The sequence below is a fragment of the Podarcis pityusensis genome (genome assembly GCF_964106645.2).
Source record: "Podarcis pityusensis genome assembly, chromosome: 9".
Taxonomy (NCBI): Eukaryota; Metazoa; Chordata; class Lepidosauria; order Squamata; family Lacertidae; genus Podarcis; species Podarcis pityusensis.
Window position 1 is genome coordinate 49,443,941 of NC_138034.1, and position 22,839 is coordinate 49,466,779.

General features: G+C 40.7%; 1 protein-coding gene across 1 annotated transcript in view; it reads left to right on the forward strand.

Annotated features, from left to right (window-relative positions):
* The first annotated feature begins 1,352 nt into the window (after positions 1-1,352).
* PDE5A (phosphodiesterase 5A) overlaps positions 1,353-22,839 on the forward strand; it is a 124,462-nt gene continuing 102,975 nt past the window's right edge. The window contains exon 1 of the mRNA XM_081021909.1: positions 1,353-1,632. The gene's annotated coding sequence lies outside the window, so the exon portion shown is untranslated. The remainder of the gene's footprint in view (positions 1,633-22,839) is intronic.

Genomic DNA, 22,839 nt, shown 5'->3' on the forward strand with positions numbered 1-22,839 from the left:
ATTATCATTTAATTTGTATGTCATATTTCCATACTTAACGCCATGCTCAAGGCAGCATTACAACATGAAAATATTTAAATAATTGCAAATGTTACAAAAGTAGTCACACACAACAAATAAAGCACATTGAAAAGTACACAACCATAATGGAACAATGTGTGTGTGTACACACATACACACACAACAATCCCACCTAAACAATACCCCAACCCAAGGGTCAGTTCAGCAGTCTCAGCTTCTGTAGTCGGAGTCAGTCAGTCAGGGTCAGTCCTCCCAAGCCAGGTGGGAAAAGGCCAGCAAGGCAGGGAGCAGGTCTTCCAGACCTCACAGCCAAGACTTTAAAGGGGGATTGGGCCTATTCAGGAAGAATAGGTCCATCAACGGCTCCTCATCTTAATGTCCGTATACTATACTCCAGGATCAATGGCAGAGTGAATATAAGTCACTAGGCAACAACAAGAGAGGGTCATTGTTTTTATGTTCTTCTTATGGGCTTCCTATTGGTATCCATTTGGTCCTTATGGGAAACAGAATGCTACACCCCATAAGACTCTGGTCTCATCCAGCACAGCTCTTCCTATGATCTTTCAGACACTCAATTAATGCACATGGAGAGAAGGGTGGGAAGGTGGCAGTCTCCACTGCTGACCTGCTACATGCATCCATTCAGAAAGTTTGGAAAGAAACAAGAATTTGAACCTACATGGATGTTTAACATTTTTCTACCATGGTGGCTATATTGAAATCTTAATAGGCTTTTTATATCCAATGATACCCATTCCTTGTAGTATAAAGTAATGATATGCATGTGAATGAATGCATATTAAAATATAAACAGAACATGGTATTTATATCACACTTTACTTTCCTGCTGAAAGCACTTCACATACATTATGTATTCTTTACAACCACTACCCTGAAGGGTATAGCTATCCTCCATCTTGTGATAACTTATGAGACAAATATGATTTTCCTCAAGCCATTTGGTAGATTTACATATGAGCTGAGATGAAAACGTGAACTTCCAGTTTATAGCTCTTGACAACAGCACTGATTCATCTCAACAATTTTCAACAACCAATGACAAATCATCCCATTGGCACAATATTGTAAAAATAAAATTGGAGGCATTTAGAAGCATCCTACAGAACTGTTTCATACTCACTGACACATTTGGTTCGGATTTGGAAAGGATTTTGGTTGGACTGCCAAGCGCTTTGTACAAACAATCATTTTGGGGGATTATTCGCTCCACTAGTGCTATATTTGGACTGGAAAGTGATCCTGGGTGAGGATGGAGAGCCACTGGGAAGCAACAGGACGGTCTCAAACAGATGACAGTATGTGCAAGGAAGGAGCAACTTAAAAGTATCTGGGCAAATTTCCACATTGACTCAACTAACACTTTTTCCCATGACATCACATTCAAAACAATCTCCATATTACAGACCATATGCTGATTAAAGAGAAACCCCCGCGTTGCAGAAGCATAGAAGAGCTTACGAAAGACTGAGTGTACCCCAGCTGCATGACTGACAAACTACGGATGTTAATGCAAACAATAAAAAATCCCAAAGTATGCAGAAGAAGGAGCTGTCTCTGACATCTCAGCAAGATGATGCGAATCAAGAGGTAAGATTAAACACTAAACTGATATGTGTAGGAAGAATCGCTACATGGCAAATGGAATGAACAAAAATAAACAATTTACAAGAAAAGTAGGAAGAGGTCAGAATGGGTGATGCAATTAGCAAACAGGATTATGTTTATGAAGGCATTTGAGTTCCTCATGTAAATAACTAGAAGATGAAGCCATAGTGCTTCGCCCAGTTCAGAAGGTCACAAAAAAGTCTTAAGGAGGATAAACGCAGGAAAAATAAATGATACTGTTTTTGCAAAGAAATCTTCTTTCTTTCTTTCTTTTCCTCTTTAGAAATAAGAAAATCGAATTTAGTTTAGCAGGACTGCATAAGTTTTAATAGTTCACTGTAACAGCCAGCAGCTGACATAGTAATAACAGCATTATGCCTTAAGAGGAGCTGCAGAAGCAGGGAAGTAGACTCTGTACAATTGTCCATTGATGTAGGCCATTATAAGTAAATATGTGGTAGAAATCATTGTCCGTTTATTAATTGGATTCTTAAATATGTTGCTATGAATTGTGTATTTGTCCACGATCCACCCAAAGTTCCATGGGGATGATTTTTCACCCACTCATAAGTTCCCAGGACGGGTTACAGCAATTTATAAATACAATATTAAAATCAGTTTAAAACTACAGTCAAGAGAATAGGGATAGATAGACAAACAGACAGACAGATAATGTCAAAGGCCAGGGTAAAGTATCGACTGTGTGCAAAACACTGACTGTTGCCATCCCTTATTCCAGACACCAGCCCAAGACCTTTCAGAACAGCAGCAGGCAGCTATACCAACCAGCTAATTCCCTGGTCCTGGCATGTGCCCACTTTCTGTGGCATGCAGATCTCCAGGTGTCCCTTATGACTGGGAAAGATGATGGGCAGAGGACAGAAAGACCGAGACAATAAGAAGTGATGGAATCCATTTCATCAGGAGATTTAAATGTCCCTGTGGCAAACCAAGCATAGCCTAAGACACTTGACTTTAGCTGGACTATACCCATAGCCATGAGACTAGAAGCTGCCTTTATGCTGGAAGGGATATTACTTTATGAGAGGGATATTTTCATCTTGATTTTAAATCCACATCTCTGTTATTATGCCTCCTCTGACTTGGCTAAACCCAAGGCCTTGTAGCTATCTTGCAGGAAGTTTTCATCTTCTGCCATCATCTTCTGCCTCCAAAAGTGGTCCCAATAGGTTTGGACTGATGCATTCTCTTTCTTGCCATTAGATTGGCAGATGGTAATGGGATCTGCTGCAGCAATGGCCACTTACTCGACTTCAGGGTGAGCGGCGGTTACGGCTCGCCACAGCACCTCCACAGTGCCACTGTGAGCCGTGCCATTTTCTCTGTGGTAGTTGCTGCTTCCCCAGCCGCTGTGGAGGCTCTCTGGTCCCCACCAGGCCCTATATTCCATCCAGCCATTCCACAGTGGTTGGCAGTCTTCATTCAGGTCCACTCCCTGGCTATTGCCTGCACAAAACAGGAGAATTCCCATCTATTTTTCCAAGAGTTTCCTATTGCTGTGATAGGGGTTAGCTGGCAGAGTAGGAGAGAGATTGGGGGTTGGGGTGTTACTATTTGATCTTTGTATGGAAATCCCAAATAATATACTTGGAAAGACCCTGTAAAATCTTCTATTTTGCTTTGTTTCTACCTTTGTTTTCTTTATGAGTCACAACAACTAGTTTCATATCTCTGCTCCTTCTTGAATTTGCAGTGGTGCAAAGTTGGACATGCTTGTTCCTCTTAAAAATAGTAACCTCTCCACAAGGCTTGGGAATATAAGCTTATCTTGCTCACAGGGAGGCCAACGGAACATTGCCTATTAAAATTGCTAGTCTCAGGTGGAGCATTTAAATATAGTTCTGGCACAACAATAGGAAAAAATTAGATCAAAGTTTTGCGTATCCTCAGAACCAATGAGATCCCATTTAGTCTGCTAGCATAATTTGATAATCAGAAAGATAGTTTTGGTAGTAATCCCATTACAGAAATCTAATATAAATACCGCTAAGAAGTTCTCTCATGTTCAGCTGAAGTCCAGGATGACCACTGTTAAAATAATATGTAGCTGGGCTAGCTGTTTCCAAATCAAAAGCAAAGACAGGTGAGTCATCTTCAACTTTCTGTTAAAGCCTGCTTATATTTTTCACATTTAGCTGTTCAGAGCATGTCTGTTAACTCCTGGTTCTTTCTCAGAATGCTTTACAAATCCTAGAAATATTTGTGCATAAATGATTTATCTTTCAAATACAGATTTTTCATAAACAATGAATTTGTGAAAACACCTTTGAAGGGTCTCACATTTGCTCTGCTCATTAAGATAAGAACAAAACACATAAGATTCAAATCTGTTGGGTCCTTTTGCACACAATTAGCTGTGCGCAGCTGTTCCATTAGTGCCACTCTCCACACACAGGTGGGCTATCAGTTTGCAGGAATGGGCGGTTGTGAGGAGGGAGTCAGCAGCAGAAAACGTCCTCAGGCAATAGGAGGCAGAAGATGAATGGATTGTGCCCACAGACTACAAGTAGAATTGTGAGATATTAAAGTTGCTGATAATAACTTTGATGTAGAACAAATAATTCATATTTCTTTTGTACCGTAACATCTTGTGACATTTTAGTCCCAACTGTGAAGCCTACGCTTTTCGCATACTTTAAGGTGGTTGATGGAAATAAGAGTGAGGGAAATGAAGTCACTGAACTTTAACTTTAGGCCAATTTTAAAGTCCCTTGGTTGTAATCCAGTGTACGCTTCATGGGAAATAAGTCCCATTGAACATAGTTGGAGTAATCATATTGTACATGGTGGCATAGTACATAGTACATAGTTCTATCATTCATGGTACATAGTTCTATCATTTGTACGAACAGCCTTCTAAGGATAAAAGTAAAGCTAGCTATAATGTTCTGGTATTTCTTTGTTAAGAGAGGCAGACAGTGGAGAGGGAGGAAACCTACACGACCCAACTAGGTATTGCTGACCTTTAAAATCATAAATTACTTGCTTTTGTAAAGTGTGTTATGTTGTCGTTTAAGAAACTGCCCGCCTTTCCACTCCTGGAATTAGGGACAGTAGAAGTATTTTGGAAAAACATATCTCTTTTAAAATAATTATCAGGCAGTTTTAACATGCAGTTTTGAAGCTGGGAATGAATCAGTAAAACAAGGAACAACAAGAAACTGATATTGGGAATACCCATAGAGATAATGTCAGTAAGTACTGGGTGCTTCCCACTGTACTTCCATATTTCTCATTACCATTTCTGAACTTTGGACTTCTGAAACTCCTATATTGCAAAGAGCTTTGATGCAAGATGAATCCAAATGCCTCACCTCTACAATAGGTTAAATAAATAAACAGCTGCTGTACCTACTTGTTCATTCAAAGCAACTCTCATACAAGCTTCTGACCTGCTTGGAAGTAGGTAGGGCTTCTGAGGATTTTTGCTAGGCATTCAGCAGTGGAATAGCACACAGAAATGCGGCTTTGCTTGGCACAAAGATGCAATAATGAGGAAAAGGTTTGCCTTTTGGATGTTTGCTTGTCAGGAAACTGCTGAAAGTACAGTAGCCTTGCCAAGACAAAAGAAACATCTACAGCACTGGCAGCCCTAATTGTATTGTATTCGGACACAACCTTTAGACTCTTCTTTCCCAAGGCTTGTGTTTTAGAGCCCTGCTTGGACCCTGTATAGAGCCCTGTTAAACCAACCATGTTTGCTAGCAACCCCTGTGTAAGTTTAATCCTGTAGCCAAAGTTCAGCACAGAGAGCACAGATGATGTTAACACAGCAGTCTTGTGTGTAGAATACTGTAATACCTTCCTAAATCCCAGGTAGACAACCTACAGACAGCCTTGAGGACAACGTTGAACAGAGATTACTGAGGTGGCCTTGGCTTCCCACAATAAATAGACAGAAAGGAAAAGGAATGTGGTAGAGAGCAATATTTGTTTCTTTTCTGCTAGCACACCTGTTAACAGAAAAGGCAAGGCAATAAATGAAAAGATGCAAACTGTCATCCTCATAAGAGTATCTCCAGAATATGTGTGTGAGAGTAAATAAATATTTTAAGAAATGTTCTTTTCATGACTAGGGAATGCCCTCGTAACAGCATTCTCAAACATAGCCATGATGCAGAAGGCAGTGCATGCCTTCCTTAGGCTTAAATTAATGTCTTGTTTGTCGTGTTAAAGAAAATTGATGGAGTTGAGCAGATGCATTAGATGCCCAGCATCTCCAGACTCTTGTCTTTATGGCATGAGTATTATGCTATTTCTGTGTTCCTAATGATTTAACAATCATGATAAGCAGCAAAGGTTGCCAGACAACTGATTTTTACTGGAGTTGATTCCTGACCACTTTCAGTCAATGCATAATCCAAATGTCTGGGCAAAACTGGAAAATGCATTTTTTTCTGGGCATTGTTAAACCACTACAAAGAAGGAGGATGGTTGCCATGAAACAGTACAGATTGAAATTTCTCCATCAAAAGAATTAATTGAAATATAGCCTTCAGTTATCAAAACACTGCCCATGCATGAATGATCCTCCAAGCCCATGGCTCCAAGGCTAGATAAACTGTAGACAAATGCCATAACCACATGCTCTTGCCTCACATCTTGATTTATTTCCCTGGTTTGTTAATCAACATTCAGACCACATCTGCATTGTACTTCTAAAGCTGCATTATATCCATTTAATAGGCATGCCTTCCCCCAAAGAATTATGGGAGCTGTGGTTTGTTAAGGGTGCTGAGAATTGTTAGGAGACCCCTATTCCCATCCCAGAGCTATAAGCTTCACATTCCCTGCGAAGAGGGACTGATTGCTAAGCACTCTGAAAATTGCAGCTCTGGGAGGGTAGTAAGAGCCTCCCAACAAGTCTAAACACCTATAACAAACTGCAACTCCGAGCAGGGCCAGCACAGCCATTAGGTGGGGTGAGGCCTCTGCCTCAGGTGGCAGAAGCCCGAAATCAGCACTGTGCCTGCCCCACTACTGGCAGAGAAGCTTCATTGATTTTGGGCAAATTGCACTGATCTTGCTGGAAATTGGCACAATCATACTGGAAATTGGCACTGATGCCTGCGCCACTTCTCTGCCAGTGGTGGAGGTGATGGGGCGAGCAGCACAGGCGGAGGTATTGCCAGCAGGTCAGGGTGGCACTCTCTGTTTTGCCTTAAACTGTGAAATGGGACATGCTACCCCTGACTCCCAGAATTATTTGGTGGAAGCCCTGAGTGTTGAAATCACGCATGGCCAAACTTGGCCCTCCAGATGTTTTGAGACTACAATTCCCATCATCCCTGACTACTGGTCCTGCTAGCTAGGGATGATGGGAATTGTAGTTCCAAAACATCTGGAGGGCTAAGTTTGGCCATGCCTGGTTTAAAGTTGTATCTTGGGGCTTAAGATGTATTGTATGATTGTGGCCTCATTCTCTGCTGCGCCAGAGAGCAGAACTAAAACCAATGGGTGAAGACTGCAAATAAGCTGTTTTAGGATAAACATTAGGAGAAAATTCTGAAGGCTATGAGCTGTTCAACAGTGGAACAGACTGCCTCCGTAGTTGGTGGGCTCTCATCCTCTGGGGATATTTAAGCAGAGGCTGGATGGGTATCTGTTAGGGGCTGCTGTAGTTGCCTCGTGGTCACATCCTGTATGGTATGTGGCTAGCTTGTCCCATTAATGCAAGGATTTCTGCTTGTTTAATGGAACTTCACTTTTCCCCCTGTGCACCTCCTACATCTTTTCCAAGGGTATCCCACAAAGCAGAATGTTAGAAAGGAACAGGTAATCTGATCATAACCAGTTTGGCCTTCATTCACACATGGAAGGCACCATTTGATGCTGTAGTCATTAAGTAACAAACTGGCATATGTGAGCCAGGACTTCCTCTGGATAATGTATTTAAAGACTGCGGCCTGCAGATGCAAATCTAGCCTATTAAAATTTGCTAAAGTTATGTAATTGACCTCAAGGGCGTTGTTCTTGTTATTCGTGGTAGGCAATTATCTCCCTAAGAGTCCCTTTCTGCAAATTCCTTCTTCCAGATGGTACTGTATGAAATGCAAACTTATTGCATGGACTTAAAAAGCTGTGTGTTGCAATTAATTATCTTTTCCAGAATCTGTGTTATTTACAAGTTGCTAATGAAACCTGCTGTTCTTCCTCATTCAAAAATAATTTCGGACTGCTTCTGTTTACATATAATGCAATGAAGGAGTTAGTTTTTAGCATTGCATTTCTTTTTTGCTTTTGAAGGGTAAAGATAGACAAATCACCTAACAAACCCTGTCAGTTAAAACCTTGTGCAAGGGGGGCTTTACACAGTGTGGCTTTCTCCTCTCCCCCCCCCCAAAAAAAATATTGGCTTGAGCATGGTTGGGGAAAAGCCCAGGACAGCAAGTGGGGGCGGATTATTACATCTAGCAAACTGTCAGAACTTTTGTAATACCACAGTGTCGAATTCCACCCTGTGATTCTAACTTAAGTTGGTTTTTGTTATGTACTGAAGTTCTCACCCTGGACCAGCAGGGGGATACTGTAGATAGTTATGCAAATGAAGGATTGAAAATGACGTTCAGTGATTGGATAGTTTTAGAAAGTTGCAACAGTAACGTTGTACTGGAGCTCTATAGAAGCAGGCTGACTGAGCCCTTCAGCTCAGTTCTGTTCTGGCCTCTGAATAAACAAGAGCTGTTTGAAGAATCACTGTGTTGTCTGATATATTCGCCCACAACTTAACACTTTTCATCATCTAAAGACATGAGAGCAAGAAGTGGGTGGTGGAGCATGTATTTCTATAGAAGTTCTGTAGGCAGTTATATCCAGAAAAAGTGGTCTTTCTTAAAGGCAGCCTTCCTCAAACTGGTGCCCTGCAGGACTACAACCCCAAAGGTTGGACTGAAGAAGTTCTCAACACATTCTTCTTGTGATGTCAGCAATGAAGTAATAACTATGTGACTTAGATAGGGCATTAAAAAACCCCTCCCAAAGTTAAACTCTCTTAATTCCATCCATCTCCCCATAAGAGGAATGTCAAATGCATTCTGTTGAAATCATTGGGAGTTAAATCAGTTCTACCTTAGCTGGCTTGTGCCCATGTTTCTCATGTTCCATGAGCACAGCAGTCTGTGGTATTTACCTTATGCACTAATATTGTTAGTGCAGCATGCATTTTAGTAATCTCAGTATGGTTCAATCTGAGCAGCAATGCACCTGCTTATTGAAACCTCTGCTTATTGCTTTTCATTTCACTTTTTAAATCACCACCATGGCCTGTCAGGAGAAACCATTTTCTATTCAATTTTCATATAATGTAAGGAGAGGAGAAAGTACAATTGTATGCAGTGGACTAGACTTAACAGCAGGAACTTCTCTGCCCAGCCCATCACCTTTTCCAGATGATTTAGTATGCCACTTCAATATCATTTTCTTCTTATTTTACAACTCTTTCCCTCTGCCCCTACAAAATGCTTTCCTTTTTCCAGCACTAGACCTTAACGTCTGAGGTTTTAAAGGAGAAGACAGGCTTCCCCAGCAAAGCTGTTGACCTCATAGCAAGACTCTCGCATCATTACACTATGGTTATAAGTGGCTATGCCAACATACTTTATTACAGCATATTTACTGAAGCAGAAGAGGGGCTACATAGCCAGCTAAGTAGGAGCAGGGAAATCAGTCTGAAATAATTGCATCTGTACACAGCCTGAGTCAGCTTCTAGTTATGAGGAAGTCTCTCAAAATTTAGGCCTTGTTTACCCATTTCATTTTTCTTCCACTTGTATTAAATAGAATAATTCCCCTAATGAGCACAGCCCTTCCTAATTAGCAATTACCAAACCCATTTCCAATAAAATCCGAGTGGTTGGTTATGGGATGCACAGCTCATGGGGTTTGTATGGAAGTGCCTATGAGCCCAGCCTGATACCCTTGGGTTGTCTAGCCACATGTTTTTCTCTCACACACCGTCTGTTGTCACAAATAGGTACTAATGGGGATAGTTCTGTTTACTGCCTCATCAGAAAGCCTCAAGCTTTAAAAATATGTGGAGTACAAGAGAAAAGATTGTTGTTAACAGGCAATCTTGGTTAGTGATTTCAGGGCAGAATAGAAAATTGTAGTGGACCTGAACATTCTACTTTACTGAATCAGAACAATACAGTACAGTATTCCAAATATGAGAACTAAATTGTGAGTAAATGTGATCTTTGGTCTTCCCAGTTAAAAAGTGAACAAACTCTTTTTCATTGAGCCTTGAAGCATTCGATTAATTTTTCTCTGTTCATCTTTCCGTGCTGGGTTGCGTTCCATGGTTGTATTTAGGGCCAAAAGGAAAGTGTTAAGATCTAGTTCCTCTTATATTTCCAGGCAAATAGAAAACAGGCACCATCATAAATTATGCTGTAACTGTTCTTCTGCTATTTTTTTTAGCCTGCAACAGAATCTTGTGGTTCTTATCAAGATGAAGTGTCTGAAACTACATTTGGATAGCTTTTTAAAATGTAGGAGTTATTAAAAAATAATAATCAAAAATCCCCCAAAGAATGTAGCCTTTTTATACAACTGTCTGACCACACACTCTTGAATCTCAATAATGGCTAGACAAAAAGGAAACCATGCTAGTTCATGCATCTGTGGTGTGCAGAAAATGTACGAATCTGCTATGCATTATTAAGGAATGCATATTTTGGAATGTCCATGTGGACTAAAAGACCAGGACCCACTTCTGAGGTGTGATAATAGAGTCTTAATCATTGGCAATTCAAGCTGTACACATGAAGGTCAGTGCCATACATGGTCACAAGAACATGGCTGGAATGTACCACCCTGCTTTCATTTCCATGCCTAAGGGGCCAAATGTGGTAGAAAATATAATATTCAGAGGAACACATTAGAATAAACCTATCCTGTTAAGTCATGGCTTTTGGGTGAAGCATGGCTGAGCTTTAGCCCAATATTCTGAGTGCTGGGGGGGGGGGAATTCCTGAGCACATATTTTCTCTTATCTTCTGTGGGTGCCATGAACTATAAACTCTGGGCAAATGTGTAGCCAAAAGCATAAAGAAGCCAAAAAGACAGGCAGAGAGAGAGGGGCTTGTCCAGCAGCTGCAATCCCCTCACCTCACACATTAACTGAACATGTGAGGGGATGCTGTTACAAGCTCTTCTGTCATCTCCAACCTTAGTTGCATGCAAGTGCTTAATTGTGAAAACTATAGATAAGTTTTATCTGCTACATAATGCATGCAATTAAACTCTGCAAATCAATGGCATTTGTCCTGATCTTGATACATTTGCAGGAAGGAGCCTGGCACAGTCATGTCGTCCACCCAAGCATCTAGGCAACACTTATCGGTCAAATTAGGCTGAAATTGATTTCGATCTCTAGATTCAGATCAGAGAGTGGTATTCTGAGAGCCGGCGTGGGTGGGAGTAGATGAGAAATGAAGGGTTTGACATTTGACAAGTTTTAAAATTTTATTTTGGTTTCAGTTGTGTGTTTAAATTACTGTAACCAGCTTCGAGCCTCTGGGACTCGTGGGATAAACATCCAAATGACTGAATAGCATTCTAAGGAGTCTTCTTAGGGGATCTTTATCTGTTTACAGTTTGGCTGTAACATAAGTGTTTGCAGTTTGTCGTGTACTGAAATGAGTGGGCTGTGACGGAGCTCCCAGGATCACTATAGAGATTTGTGATATTTACTTCTCACACTATAGCAGAAGCAGAGAAAGAACACATTTTCCTTTCATTGTGTGGGATAAACCCACTCTTAGGCTTGCCAGATTTAAGTGTCGAGCTCAACAATACTGTGAGCAATATTTCAATTTCATTGTTCTGCATGGGACAATGACAATAAAGATATCGTATATCGTATATCGTGAGCCCAGGCAATATAGGTAAATGGATACTGTCAGGTTTACGATCGGCTAATACATGCCAGATTCAGATCAATTTCAGATTGTAGGTTTAAGGTGTAATGTTGGATTGTTCTTTGATAGGCAGAGGGCTAGATTCTGTGACTTCAAAGTACATGAACAGCACAAACCGGGATAATTCTACAATGATGCCAAGGGGGGGGGTTACATCTTGGGGAGGGGGAGGGGTGCAGAACCAAAACACCACATGCCAGAATAAAACTTTGACTCTCTTCTAAGTCAAGCGGCATATGGTTATTGAAAGGGCTATGAAGTGATTCTGGAAGCTTCCATGTATTATATAAATGAAGCTGTTTACATTTGGACTGAACCAGAAATTCCCTCAGTGACCTCTAGCAAGTGTCTTGTCCTTACTGTTTCTCAATCAACACAGATGGAAAACTCCACAGAGAAAAACCCCACATTTCAATGAGAACCAGATGCCATTAAAAAGTTCAGATTTTTCTGAGAAATACATTCCAGAATATACTCCTAATGGAAGCAGAGGGGGGGAGCAACTTCCAAGTGGGATTTAAATATGATTTTACAGTTTCATGCATTTAAATCTGGTGATAATGTTTTGATTTCTAAAGACAGTTGATTAGAATATCAGTTTGGCTTAGTGGTTTCAATATAGCTAGAGATTAATATAGCTGATCTCTCTCACACACACACACTTGTGATTCTTAATAATTTTTAGAATTCAGGGTATATGGATCTTCTTGCCATAATAACACGGGAATCCCCAATGTGATCCTTTCCCATTACCACCAGCAGCAGCCTTTGTGTCCCCAAATTTCAGTGGCGCCCTGTGCAATGCTAAAATTGTGCACCAAAAATTCCTCTCCTGCGGACTCCACCCACATCAGCTTCTCACGATGGGCTTTATTAAAGCAAAAGGGCTAGTTGAACAGCGTCTGAAGGACTTAGAGCAACAGAACAATCTGGCCATTATAAAGAAACTCTGTTCTTGGTATGCCTCCCCCCCCCCCCCCCAGTTTGATTTCCTGGCACCATATTTGTATAAATTAACTATCCCAAAATACAGACATGCCTTCACACTGGCCAGATTGGATGTGATGCCCTCTGCCGTACTTGAGCGCAGATGCCAAAAGATTCCAACTGGGAAACGACTGCCCCTGTGGAGATGGCAATCTGGAAACAGTGGCTCATGTTCTCCTGTCCTGTCCCCTTTATAAAGACCTGAGGAATGAGATCATCACCCCACTCCTACTCACCATCCCAGGCCACCCATCTGCAGTTATATTGTTCTTTCTGTTATCAGATCAAAGTGATCAGACAACAGCAAAGGTTGCTAGGTTTATCGAGGGTGCAATGAGATTAAGGGCCACTATCTTGATCATTTGATTGTCCTTTTTATTCATTGTTGTCTTTTTAATTGTATATATTGCTTGTTTTATGTTGCTATGGCCGTTGGCTAAGGCAAATAAAGTTTATCTATCTATCTACAGCACTGTTGTGGTGCCGCCAGCAGCTCAGTGTCTAGTTTTATCCAAAAACTGCCTCTGCTGCCAACCTTTTTCATAGATTGCTTTTAAAACCTCCTAGTAGTATGACAGGTTTAGGTACACTATTGACACCTACACTGGAGACAGAATTAACTGTTAAATAAGGTTGTTTATTAAAATATTTTGTACTGAAATACAAGACTGTCTGGACCAAATAATTTAACACTTTCTTTGTGCTTTCTCTATATTTGAAGTTAAAATCAAAGCACAGATAAATGCAGCTGTATGAAAGGCATTTGCAGTGACTGCTAAATAACCTCTGCAAATGATGAGAAGATGTAAACAGTTGTCCATCTGCATCTCCCCGCTCCCCCTTTTTGCACTAAAAAAAGCAAGCTTCTGGATAATGGATGGCTTTCCACAGATTCTCTCTGAGTGGGAAAAACCTTACAGATTTAATATTTCAGACAAGAGTCTTTGTGTAGAAAATCTGTGATAAAATGCAGCTGTTTAGCTAAAATATTTACAGTGTGTCATCCATCCCCCCCCCAAAAGACTGCAAACTACATATGTCATCCTGTGCATGTTTACTCAGAAGCTAGTCCCATTGTATTCAATGGGTTGGCTCATCAGGAAGTGACCTTTGGATTGGAGCTTTAATCAACTTAATTGGTTCATGGATCAACAAATCTTTAATCACAACAGACTGAAAACCCTCTCCACTTTATTGGTGGTACCAAGATTGGAGGGTACACAACCATGTAGACATCCTTGCTTCTTCTGCTGTGTGTCATGCAGAATGGAAAAAAATAAAATTAAAGATGGCTTTTCTTTCTAATTCATATCTATCCAAAGCTAGCAGGGACAAACACAAAATTAATGATGTCTACTGATACGAACGGGAAATACCAACGCTGTATCACCTATGTAGAATCAAATACATGTACGGGTGGACTGCTCCAGTCTACTTTGAATGGGGGCAAGGTGGAAGCAGGTTAACAGTTAAATGATGCTCAAATGTGGACATCATTTAAACATTCACGATGCTTTGTACAAGTAATAAGAGCACTGAATCACAATGCATACATTGCCTTAGAGATCTGTGCAATGGACCTGTTTGCTAGGCCTGCGTTACCATCCTTGCTCTTCTACTGATGGGAGACAGAGGGACAGTGGGTTGTTTTGAGTTGTGGCCATCTGGCAAGAACATTCATGAGCCGAGATTTCAAATGGGGACAATTTCAACTGGCTCCACACCAGTTCTTAGAAAACAAGTGAGTGACTCAGGGAAAACTGTACTAAGCATTTAGAGGTGTCTTGGGGAAACAATGTTATTCTTTCAAAATATGCTTTTTGTCCCACTAAAAATAATGAGATGCCTTGCTTTGGATAAAATAATTAACTTTATGCATTTGTTCCAGACGGGGAATTTGCCATTTTGGCATAATAAAATAGCTTTTGGCATTGGCCTGAGCATTTCCTGTCTTTGGATAGAGAGGCAGGGGAGATGATTTCAAGGGAGGTTATAGTCTTTTAAATTCAGTGAGATTCAGTCAAGATTGCACTTGGCCTTGTGCATTTGGCCTTTATCTGGTTTTATGAAGGTATCATATTTTATTCAGCTCCATATCACTGAAATAGGATTATGCAAGCATAAAAGGAACAGGAAGCCCTTTCTTATTTCTAATGTACCTGGTAGAAAGAACAAAAAGATGAAAGTAATAACAGCTAATGCAATTTTCTCTTTCAGCCTTAATGCAAATGCTCTTTTAGATGTTGCTTATCATACACAGGCAGTGAAAGAGTACAGAAAGCAGGGTGCACAGCTGTTCTCTTCAGTTCCTCTGTTATGACATGCTCTTATGCTCAGATCACAAGACAATCGATGTGAAGGCACTTTTAATTATCCCTCCTCCAGCCATGTGAATGTGGAAGAGGAGTGAAGCGTGCTATGATACACTGAATGTGCAACACCAAAGACTAAATTAATAGGAACTTCGGCAGTTGTCAACCATTATATCTAAATGAGAACCCTCATTTTTAGTGGCACTATGTGCCTCATTACAAAATGCTAGGGACAAAAGAACAAGAGAGGACTATATCATTTTCCACACTGATCTTTTTAGGGGTGTGTGGCTACCTGCTCTCAGAAAAAAAATGTTGGATGACTAGCTGGAGCCTTAGTCTTAACAACAACAACAACAACAACAACAATAATTTATTTTTTTGTACCCCGCCCATCTGACTGGGTTGCTCCAGCCACTCTGGGTGGCTTCCACCAGGGTATACAAAAACACCACCACCAGAACAACAGAATAAAATACCACATATTAAAAACTTCCTGATACAGGGCTTCCTTCAGATGTCTACAGAAGGTTGTAAAATTTTTTGTGTCTTTGACATCTGATGGGAGGGTGTTCCATCGGGCGGGTGCAACTACCAAGAAGGTCCACTGCCTGGTTCCCTGTAATTTTACTTGTCACAATGAGGGAACTACCAGAAGACCCTGGGAGCTAGACCTGGACTGAACAATGGGGACAGACATGCTTCTTCAGGTATACAGGGTCTTTAAGGCATTCCTATTTTCTAAAGAGCATAGTGAGTAAATATCAATGAAATGGGGCTAAATTCACTGCTAGCTTAACTCTCAGTTGAAATAAATTCTCTTATTTATTTATTTATTTATTTATTTGCCATCTGTTCGTTTAAATTTTATCCAGCATTATTCCTAGAGATCCAGATGAATGACATTATTTTATATTAAGCATGGTCTGATAGTCTACTGCACATAACCTGATGTATTATGTGCAGCTTGTTGGGTGCACATAGTGCAGGTCTAACCTAGAGAAATTCCTCTCCCCTAAAGCAAGTGATCATATATATGAAGGATCCTCAACAGTAAGATATACTCTTCACATGACAGATAGTAACCAATACACTTTATTTAGAACAAACTCAAACACACATTAGGCATGAGAAAAGCTTGACAGAAATCTTATGTTCTCAGCAGCCTCAAGGCCTGGACTGGAAATCCTCCAGACTCTGGTGAATTGGAACACATAAAATGCAGACTGGATTTCCTCCACATTACAGATTTGATCCGTGATTTTTTTAACACTTCCAAATATGAAGATTCTACAACATCTCTAGGCACTTATTCTCTTTACTTAGTGACTTTTCCTTTGGCTTTAACATGTCTAAGAGCTTATCCACACTTCCTCTTGTCCCACTGCTTCCCCCTTGGGGAAAACTGCTCTTTAGCACTCAGTTGGAGCAAACAACAATTCAGGTTTCCCCCAGATTGCCGTTTCTTCTGATCTATCACTAAATAGTGGGTTTTCCCTTGAAAAGGAATGGGGCAAGGGGAAACCGCTCTGAGCCATGCTTTCTAGGCACTGCACACACGGAAGTGTGAGTGCACAAAGTTGACCTGATGACTTGTTCTCTCCTGGAAGTTTAGGGTCTATAATTGCACAGGAGCCTACTCAAGTCCAGCAAGCTTCCCACTTTAGATATTCAGCCCCCAACATGGATGCTGCTGCTGCAGGAATGGCAATGGGGACATTCAGAAGGGAGAAAGGACAGTTAACTCTCCCACACTCTCCCCTTCACATGATGGTAATAACATTGCTTTCTGCACATGCCTGCAAACGTGTTTGCCATCATCACACAATACAATTTTAGGTGTTGGCTTAGATTTATCATGTGACATTTATTGTTGTTGTTTAGTCATTTAGTTGTGTCCGACTCTTTGTGACCCCATGGACCAGAGCACGCCAGGCACTCCTGTCTTCCACGGCCTCCCGCAGTTTGGTCAAACTCATGTTGGTAGCTTCGAGAACACTGTCCAACCATCTCGTCCTCTGTCGTCCCCTTCTCCTTGTTCCCTCAATCTTTCCCAACATTAGGGTCTTTTCCAGGGAGTCTTCTCTTCTCATGAGGTGGCCAAAGTATTGGAGCCTCAGCTTCACAATCTGTCCTTCCAGTGAGCACTCAGGGCTGATTTCCTTAAGAATGGATAGGTTTGATCTTCTTGCAGTCCATGGGACTCTCAAGAGTCTCCTCCTGCAGCATAATTCAAAAGCATCAATTCTTCGGCGATCAGCCTTCTTTATGGTCCAGCTCTCACTTCCATACATCACTACTGGGAAAACCATGGTTTTAACTATACGGACCTTTGTTGGCAAGGTGATGTCTCTGCTTTTTAAGATGCTGTCTAGGTTTGTCATCGCCTTTCTCCCAAGGAGCAGGCGTCTTTTAATTTCGTGATGGCTGTCACCATCTGCAGTGATCATGGAGCCCAAGAAAGTAAAATCTCTCACTGCCTCCATTTCTTCCCCTTCTATTTGCCAGGAGGTGATGGGCCCAGTGGCCATGATCTTCATTTTTTTGATGTTGAGCTTCAGACCATATTTTGCGCTCTCCTCTTTCACCCTCATTAAAAGGTTCTTTAATTCTTCCTCACCTTCTGCCATCAAGGTTGTGCCATCTGCTTATCTGAGGTTGTTGATATTTCTTCCGGCAATCTTAATTCTGGCTTGGGATTCATCCAGCCCAGCCCTTCGCATGATGAATTCTGCATATAAGTTAAATAAGCAGGGAGACAATATACAGCCTTGCCGTACTCCTTTCCCAATTTTGAACCAATCAGTTGTTCCATATCCAGTTCTAACTGTAGCTTCTTGTCCCACATAGAGATTTCTCAGGAGACAGATGAGGTGATCAGGCACTCCCATTTCTTTAAGAACTTGCCATAGTGACATTTATATATATGTGCAGAATCTGTAACAGGGAATGGTAGTGAGTTCTGTCCAACTGGATGTTACCATTAATGTACACTGCACAAGAAGGAAGTAAGGTAGATTTCTTTGTTGGCTACACCTTTTTATGATTAAATGGGCCCCGACTCAGCCTGATAAACATAACAAATCTTCTCCTGCTAAGAAAACATTCACTTAGAAGGCTGTAAAAATGCAAGGTTGTTAGTTCTCCTTGTTTAATGTCATTGTTTCTTTGAAACTACATGAGAACATATTTTGTTGATAGGTTATAAACAAGAGCAAAATAGCTCCATTTAGACTGGAGCTATTAGATTTATAACAGCTGTAAAGCATTAAAGCACATCTCAATGATTCCAAGGAGCATTTATTTTGCAGATGGTAGGAAGATGAACTTCAGGACCAAGATCTTGGCACCCACAGTCATTGTGAAGGGTATATAAAGCAGTGATGGAAGTTTTTGGCTTTTTTGCCATACATCTGAATAATTTAATTAAGTAATGCTACTGAGATTTGGGACATCAGTAAAGGGTGGTATTTAGCTTTTATATGTGTGCCATTATTTCAGTATCCCAGACTAAGAATGTAGTGATGAAATAATACCTTGTGGATATACTTACTCACTATAATATATTCACTGAGCTATTAATCACAGACTTCAACTTCTGTCTTCTTTTATTTATAATAATTTGTTGCAGCTGGCATTGCTATAGCTCATGAACAATAGGATATATTAGCAATGATTAACTCCTGTGTGGCCATTCAGTAGCAAGTTGGTCAGCTCAGGTAATGAACAATTTCACTGGAAGAATTAATCCTTGTCAAACTGTATGTGTGGGACTTTTCAATCTTGATTGAATTGGGTTTGGAACAACAACTGGGCTTGTCCAGGCATTCCTGTGCAGCACCCATTCATTTTAATGGGGTTTCTGCATGTAAACCTCACTTCATTGTGTCCTGGGTCATCTTTGTGTATCTTCCACTCTGGTTAATGACACCAAAATTCTGCCATTGGTGACTTCAACTTCTGCATCCCAGGAGACAATGATACGACATGTACAGTGAGTTAAGTAGATTACAATTATCCTTCTCTTCAAACCACTCATTGCCAAACTGTGCCACTGACTCCTAATCCTTGCTGCAAATTGGCCTTCCACAGCCTCCTCTAGCCCTCTTTGCCTGGGACTTTCTCCCTTCCCCAGCCTCATCCCCTCTTCCGAGGCCACAACACTCACCAGCTCTGTTTCACGCCCTCCTTGGAAGTTTATTTTGCCTGGCTGGAATGTGTATTTGCACACTGATAATGCTTCCTACATGCCTAGATAGAGGATAGACAGGGGTGTGTGGGTACATGTAAAGTTAGTCTACTGTACAAAGGTAAATTTCACATTCATTGCCCTGCCCACTGTTGCCACTGGCATGTGACCTCTTCAAGACTGTCCAGAAGTGAATGTTGCCCTCAGGCTGAAAGAGATTCCTAACCCTTGATACAGGCCCTCATATTGTGTCTATATGCATTCTTCTCCTTGATTAATAATTTCAGGAAGGAAATAGTCACAACAGTGAATAATTTGCACGGGGGGGGGGGTATCATTTTGAGAGGAGAAATATATTTCAGAAGATGTAATATTGTATTAGTTTCATTAATTTTTAGGGGTTGATTATACCCCATCACTGGGGGCAGGCGAATGGAATTCCCAGAGCAGCTTACAAAATTTCAAAACACAATAAAACAAGTAAAAAGCATACAAAAAAATTGCCAAAACTGAGAAATTCGCTTCCCTGCAACCACATGCCAAAGCTCTGGTGTCAGTGGATCCTGGAAGAGGGCCACAGATGAAGATTTTAGCACAACAACAGACACATGTAGAGATAGGCCTTTAAGGATCTCCTATGTAAATAGTTTGGCTCTTATGCTGAGGCCCCTTAAGAGACTAACCAGTCTATGATGGCAGGAATTCCAAAATTATTCTGTTCTGTTTATAGAATTAACCAAAGTAAATTAAGATAAATGGTGTATTTGGATTAAAGATAAAGGCTTCATATTGTCTGAGGGCAAGTGTATTGATGGAAGAATGAGCATACCATGTAGACTCATAGACGCCCTGAAACAAGGGGCTAATTCATTCTAAGAACATGAGGGAACCAGGCTCAAAAGATGTGGGAAAGAGGTATCTGTTGTGCTGTCCTGGGCAAGGAAAATAAGTGCAGCTTTTGGGATATAGAGCGGAATCTCAGTTTTCACTTGGCTCAAGGGGTGTGTGTGAGAGTTTAAGAAATTCTACTACATTCTAAACAGTTCTAGACTCCACCCTCTTGCTTTCTCAAGTGATTTCTTTCTGGAGTTGCTCCTATCTAGTCAGCTGCTAACATTCAAAAGAACTGTCTTTGGTGTTCTCATGTCATCAGGCAAGTAGAGGTGATAATGATGGATACCCTGAAGTTTTGAGTTTTCGGGTTGTTTAAAAAAAGAGTTGTACATACCTCATGAGTTGTACATTTTGATTGCTTTAATTAGCCGACAATGTTGCATTTTGTCAAATGTCTTAAATGTTTGACTTCTGGGTTTGTGGCGTTCGGGAGCCTATTTGTTTGACAACTAAGCCTTTCAAGAACCAAAATATCTCTCTCTCTCGCTGTTTGTGTGTGTGTGTGGGTGGGTGGGTGTAAAAACATTTATACATACAGCCATACAATAAAAGCCATATACAAAATTGAAATCAGCTATTATGGAAAACTGTGTTCTTAATTACCTGTATAAGCCTGAAGGGATCAAAGAGTTTTCAGCAGGCGCATAAAAGTTGAAACAGAAGGTGCCTTTGAAGCCGTGTTACGTAAATCACAAAAAATAGATTGGAACATTATTGATATGTAGAATGGGTTTGTATCCTGCCACTTCCAGTGACTGTCTCTCAGAACTGCTGACAAGTACTTTTTATTTAAAAAATAAAAATCGTAAAATACCCATACTGTCTATATAAGAACAACATAAAGCACAGCACAAACTACTGCCAGCAAAACAAAAATAGTCAGGTTAAAATGATTTATTGAACCAAAAATATAAAAAGCCTGAGTAAAATTGGAAAAGGTATTTGCCTCCCCCCCTCACTGAAGTTGGTGCCAGAGAGTGCATTCCAAAGTTTGGGGCCACCACCAAGAAAGCATTGTTTTGGGTTGCCGCCCACCCACCTCAACTCTGATGCCCAGAACAGGGCCCCTGAGGCAGATCTGTGTAGTGAAGCAGGTTTTTGATGACACAGGTGGTAATTTTGTGTGCCATGTCCAGTACTTTTTTTATGGGGGTATGAGGGTACTCAAGAGTATGCAGTACCAGCACCTTTCTTTCTGGAAGAAAAGCACCGGCAATATCCATTTCACACTTCTTTGCAATCCATTAGTAATTGTGCAGGGCAACAGCGAAAGCTCATAGTGCTGAATAAAAGCACCATTAACTTTTCATAAATTCACTGGTGTGCATTGTGATGAAGGAAATATTAGCTGATATGGCTGATCAATATCTCTAGATTGCAATCTTGCCTGAATTCAGTGTAGCTTGGGTTGGGTGTCTAGCTGAAAGAAGAACTGCAGCCTTACTACAAGAGAAAAAAAATCTTTTCTTTTAAAAATACTTCTGTCTTTATGATCACTTGTCTATATACTGTGTTACACTGTTGTTCTAGGAATTTCTACCTGTGGAGCACATGAAAGGAATTTTTTTTTGGGGGGGAGGGGGGAGATTGCAAAACATCCCACTTAATTTTTTAAAAAAACCTGCCCTATACCTGTTGAATTTGTCTGCAAATTCAACATATTAAATTCATCGTTGAGACTAGTGAAAGACTGCAGCTCTGTGATAGAATGTCTACCTTGCATGCAGAAGGTCTCAGGTTCAATCTGTAGCATCGCCAGGTAAGACTGGGAAATACTTCAGCCTGAAACCCTGGAATGTTTCTGCCTGTCGGTTCAGACATTACTGAGGTAGATGGTGTGACTCTGCATAAGACAGCTTTTTATGATCCTAAGACTATAGAAAGGAAGCATTTTAAAGTATGATAATGAGTCTATTATCAACTTCTAACTTAAAAAGTATTTATACACTTCTTAACAAAGGAGTGTTCTGGGTTTCAGTTAGCGAAATGTATGAAAAAAGCAATCAGTTAATAACTTAAGTTATGACAGATTGAGTAAAAAAAGTGGGCAGTGTAATTTTCCTGTATTTACCAGATGGCCATGTTCCTGATGCTGGCAGATAGGTTGGATTTTCTCTCTCTTTTTCAAATCCTCTATTTATATAGTTCCAAACAAAACACACAAAGTTGATAATTCAATAGGAATGTGAATTTATGTTCAGAAACGGAACCAAAGAGCATCATACCAGTTTGCTAACCCCAGAATTAGTTTTGCCCTCCCAAATAGGTGTGTGTAGTGCAACATGCCTACTCAGAAGTAAGACTCATTTAGTTCAGTAGGACTACCTACATTCCACCAAAATGTATATAGGATTGCAGCCAAAGTTGCTCTAGGGGATCTTCCAGGGCAGGTTGGCAGGGTAAATGTTTTAAATGCAAACTACTGTGAAGAACATCCAAGAAGCAGCACTGGAGAGCCAAAGAAAGAAACATGGGATGCAAGGTGAAAGGAACATGGAAGGAATATGATTTTACCCCCATAAGAGTAGGCAGCTTTGTACATTTATTATTGCTCCTCTTTCCTGCAGAATTTTTCCAGGAACATGTTGATAATAGGTGCTGGATTATCATCTTTTACTAAATCGATTGCTTGCCAATAATCAGTTGATGTTCCCCGAAGAATGGGAGCTTGTAACTGGAAATTCACTTGTGCTACCACCCCCAGCTTTTGGAACGTACTGCTCTTCAATTAGCGGGAGGGACAACTTTCAAAGATTGCTTAGCAATTTGCTCAGTTTTTTGGGGGGCACACCCCAGAATTCATTGGCCACAACCAAGTGGTGGTTAAGAGGTTTCTGGGTATATTCAAGGAAGTACAATAAATTAC